General features: G+C 37.4%; 1 pseudogene; it reads left to right on the forward strand.

The window, feature by feature from the left end:
* Positions 1-2038: 2038 nt before the first annotated feature.
* The window catches only part of LOC104851020, a 14664-nt pseudogene continuing 11420 nt past the window's right edge, over positions 2039-5282 (forward strand).

Here is a 5282-nt window from a genome sequence, read left to right on the forward strand (position 1 = left end):
TTTTTTTTTTTTTTTTTTTTTTTTTTTTTTTGGTACGGGGGGTTGAATTCGAGTCCTTGCTCTTGCAAGGCAGGCGCCGGAACCACTGAGCTAAATCTCTGGCCCTGAGTTGCTGAATTAGGAAGTCAGTTCAAAATGCAGAGGGTCATGATGGGAACTTAGGCAAACGGTGTAAGCAGAATTTTACAAACAGCATCTAAAAGATACCCTTCTTCTTTCCAGCATCTGTGAATATGAAATATTGCACCATGGATTACTTTATGCTATAGACACCATTGACCTTGAGAGGGAAATCATCTGGATAAGTGTGGTCTAATCATGTGATTCCTTCCAGAGCTTAGAGAATTTTCTGCTGCTGATGGTGGAAAAGGAAGTCAGAGAGATTCAAAGCAGAAGAGAAACTTATTGTAGTTTCAGACTTGTGCTTGGAAGGGATCATGTGATAAGGAATGTGAATGGACTCCAGAAATTGAGAGCAGATCTCATAGCAAGAAACTGGGGATTCTTGTGCTATGATTGCAAGAAGTTACACTCTGCAGATAACAGGAATGATCTCACAAGATCGATGAACAGGTGGCTGACACCTCATTTTCAGCGTGAGCAGCAGATTCCCCTTTAGACTTCTGACCTTTGCGACCACCACCTAATTGGATGCTGTTTTAAACTGCCAAGTTGTGTTGTAACACCGAAATGAAAACAAGTGTAGCCAGAATGAGGATGGTGGAAATATCAAGATGGGGGTAGGTGTTAAAGACTTAGTAATGAAAATGTATGGGAAATAATCAGTTGATATAGGACACAAGGGAAAGATGTCAAAGGTAATTCTTAAGTGCCTTGCTATAGAACTAGGTAGATAGTGGGTCCATTTACTGAGATAAATTCTATAAGAGGATCAAGTTTAGGGGAAGAGGGAATGGTTTCATGTCTCTCTCTCTCTTTATCTCTCTCTCTCCCTCCTCTCTCTCTTTCACTCTTTCCTTCTGTGTGTGTGTGTGTGTGTGTGTATTTGAAATGCTAGAAATTAGCCCAGTGATTAATGCATGGTAGCAAGCACTCTACCACTGAGCTATATCTCAGATCCACCATGTCTATTCTGAAGTGCCTGTGATTGACCTGATAGACCAGCAGTTGTATTATAGACCAGGACTCAAGAAGAGATATGGGATGTGCTAAGAATACCCATATGTGACTTATCCATACAGATGTGATGATTAGAGCTCTGGGTGAGGATGATATGGAGTAAATGGAAAGGTGCAGCTAAGGTGGGACATGAGGATATAAATACTGAGAAGAGGAGGATATGCATACAAAGGTGGAACAGCCAGAAGGTAAGAGCAAACCAGGGAAGTGCTACATTTAGAAGTTTGCATTAACTAACTGCTGCTGTTCCTGCTTCTGTGATAAATCACTATATACATACATTTACAATCATTTCAGCCAGTAATCCTGGCACAATCTCTCCAGGATAAAGCCAGGACATTGGAGGAGTTGTCTTTATTTCTGAAAGCTCTAGATAGGCTCTCTTCCCTTGCCTATTTCAGCTTCACCAGCTACTAGCATTCTTTGTCTCACGGCCCCTTCCTCTATCTTCAGAGCCAACATCAGGCATGTCCTGTTCGGACCATCTCTCTCCTCTCTCTTCTGCCTTCCTCTTGCACTTTTAAGAACCTTTGTAATTACATGGAGCCCTCCTGGATAATATTCTCATGTTAATATCATCTGCTTAACAAACTGAACTCTATCTGCCATTGTAAGTCTTCTTTGTCATGTGATATATTCATCGATCCCAAGGACAGGGACATTTTTACTGCTTCTCAACCTTTTGGCTAGGATCAAGTATAGGAGATGGACATTTTTGTAGGGCCATTCTTCTGCCTACTAGAGAAGCCAGGGATTTATGTGAGTGATGTATAATATGTTGATCTTGGAGAGTTCTGAGGTATGAATGCTAACGGTAAACTTATCACTCGTTAGTGTAGAATGAAGTGACAGTGGAGTAGGACTGGGGAGGCTTTGAAAAACCTGCAGAAGTTCAGCGATGAATGAGTGGAACCAAGAGGAAGGGCGTGCCTACTCGGTTCAGGGTCTGGTAAGAGTTATTCTAAGGCAAATAATTAAAATGCTCAATGGCCAAGGTGAAGGATTCAGAAGAAGAGGACTTGTCCATGCCACAGAAGGAAGGGATACTCTTGAGTTTAAGGTGCCTGAGGAAGTGTGCATGAGGGCTCAGAATATGGCTGCCTTTCTGTCTATTACATAGAAGGACACAAGGGTGGATTAGGTACACAAGCAGGTACATCCATGTTTGCTCACAGAAATCTCCGAACCTCACTCTTCTGTCCTCTTTTCCCATTAAAAATCCCCATCGATAAAGAAAAACTGCATCTGAAAAAATAGGAACAGAATTATTAAAAATAAGTAGCGGGTAACAACTCCATTTCCCTGGTGCATGAGAAGTTCTGCCTCCTAAGTGAAAACTTCCACTTCGTGTTGCATATAAATAATATAGCTCTCTGGTGTGACCGTGTTTTATGTTTTGTCTAAGTTCACTGAGTACTTTATACTGTTTGGGAAGTAGAGACCATTTTCCCTAGTACTATCATCTTAAAACACTTCAGAGTTTTCACTGAATAACTGGCTAAAGAGCAGTTTGTTAGATGAATAAGGCAAGCAAGTAATTTTTAATGGAGTCTCAGAAGGTTTTGAGAAAGAGAAAATGTGCTTCTAGAGGAAACAAATATGGATGCAGGATGAAAAAATACATATTTCCTCAGCATGGGCCTAATTCATTACAAAACACCGAGTGTAGACTAATATTCGTTAAATCTGTTCTTTGACTTTCTGGAAGTCTAGCGCAACAAGAGAGGAGTGCTCACATTTTGTGTTTTAAAAGCCGTATCTATTTTGTAAGTGCCCCCAAGTGGTTCGTGTGAACAACATACATCTATGTGTAATTTTAAGTAGGTCTAAATAAATCATTGTGAAAGATAAATACCTTTCTTTGGTGGGTTGGACGATAGGTTTCTTGCACGTCTTTTCTATGAGATTTCAGGAACAATTTTCAAAGTCGTTTTGTTTGGTTTTTGCTTCGTTATAATAAATAATACAGGAGAAAGGCTACATATGTCTGTATATGTTGTTTGTTCATCACTTCATCAGTGCAGAAGCCACATAAGCATGGACAAATCATAATCAAAATCTTTTCAGAATAAGCTTCTTTTCCAGCTATAATAAGAAACCACAGGCAGCTTGGGAAAATCGACACTGAACATTGTATTCAGTTGGGTTTCAATTTCATGATATCTACTGGTGCCTAGTTATTCATTTCATACATTAAACAAAGATTAAAGAAAAATCATGTTAAAACAAGAAGTGAAGATAAAATGTAAATAAGACAGCCAGGAACTTGTATTGGAGGGACACAGATAGTGATATGTTAGAAGGAAATCAGGGTGAGAAAAGCAATCCTGAAAAAGTGCAGCAGAGAAATAAAATACGTTGCTGTGATAGTCTGAGGAAAACTGCTTTAGTCTGACTGGGTGGTCAGGGATGGGTGTTTTGAGGGGATGATATTTAAGCTGAGATCCTTAATTTTATGTTACAAAGTCCAGGAAGAAACTGTTTTGTGAGAATGACAATGAGAGGCCTGTGTGGCTGGAGCAGGAAGTGGGTTGGGAGATCATGTAGAAGAGCTAAGAAGTTGTTGGCAGAGATCACAACAGGTTTTTAAAGTTAGATGAAAGAGCTCAGTCTTACTCTTCCTTCCCTGGGAAGCTTTTAGAGTGCGTCAAGCAAAAGAATAGCATGATAGTGCTGAATGATAATGAAAAAGGGAAAACTTGGAAGTCATTTTTTGAGCCAATGTGTGTTTCTGCTAAAAAGATCATTTTGATATGGCAATATGGAAAATCATAGAAAACATCAGTAGAAAAAACTTAAATGAAATAAAGAAAGATATGCAGAACATTATATCCACCAATCAGGTATGGTAAATATGAATGAAATAAACATTCTTGTTAAAAATAACAATGCTCTCATGCTAGCCAGTGATAAAGAAATGCAACAAAATAAATTATGAGATTTGTTGAGTCACAAAGAGATGTTCATAGACAGTGATAATTGAGCTGTTTCAAAACAGATTTCCTTTTCTATCTTGTTCAAATACGTTGTTATATATGGTCCAAATTTTCAAATGTTAATATTGTCAGACACATAATTAAAATACTAAATCCCTCATGCTTGAAAAGTAAACTTTTAAAATAAGTATCCTGAAAAACATTTGTGAGTCTATCTTTTGTACTGATACCTCATAAACAACATTTTACTCCTAAAGATTGGAAATGAGCAAATGAAAAATGAAAATTTCTTGGGAAAAAGCTATATATAACCCATACAGTTACACAGAATTGAAATCCTGAAATATACCTGAGTCTTCCAGGACACTGAAAACTAATTATAATGCTGAAAAGAACTGACCTAAATAGAAATAACTTCAACACACACAAACACACACACACACAGATACACACACATATATGCACTGTAGGGTGGTAGGCCAAGTACAATGTGATGCTTATTTCATATCCTGTATTTTTTCTTTAATAGTAAGATAACTGACCTATAATGTATTTCTGACTATACTCTGTAAGCAATTTTTAAATGAGAAAAGAGAGATCCAGGGAGATGGCATAAAATTTTAATTATCTGAAAAGACAAAACTAAATGGGGTTTAAGGAATTATTTGAGATTTGGGAAAGGAAGGACTTTGTGAAGACACATAGCACACTTTTTACTTGATGTCATATTTATGAGCCATTCCCTAGAGACAAGAATGTCGAGTTCCATTTTAACATTATGGCAAAAAATCCTATATAAACTAGTTGGGAAGTTAATTATGATAGTTATTCAGATGAGAACATTTCTGTTAATATTTTATAAGTGAAGTAGACACATTACTGATGGCCCATTTTAACAGTCAAGTAAGTAGATCCCTAAAGTGAAAAGCCATTTCATTTGATTCTAATCATTCTACATTATTAGTGGTATTTAAGATGAATCCCACACTTTGAAAATGTAAGAAATATTGCATTTACAAATGAAAGTTTGTTCTTCTCCTACTATGTAAATGACAGCTAACAGTCCTGAGAACTGTCAACAGGAACAACTTCCAAAATAACTTTAAAAAAATTCACTCTCTCTCTCTTTCTGTGTCTGCTAAGCGGAATTGAAACAATTAACTGCAAAATGTTTTGAGTTTTTGATCGTCTGGCAAATCAAGACAA

Source organism: Fukomys damarensis, unplaced genomic scaffold (assembly GCF_012274545.1).
Source record: "Fukomys damarensis isolate Sample0158 unplaced genomic scaffold, DMR_v1.0_HiC HiC_scaffold_16, whole genome shotgun sequence".
NCBI lineage: Eukaryota > Metazoa > Chordata > Mammalia > Rodentia > Bathyergidae > Fukomys > Fukomys damarensis.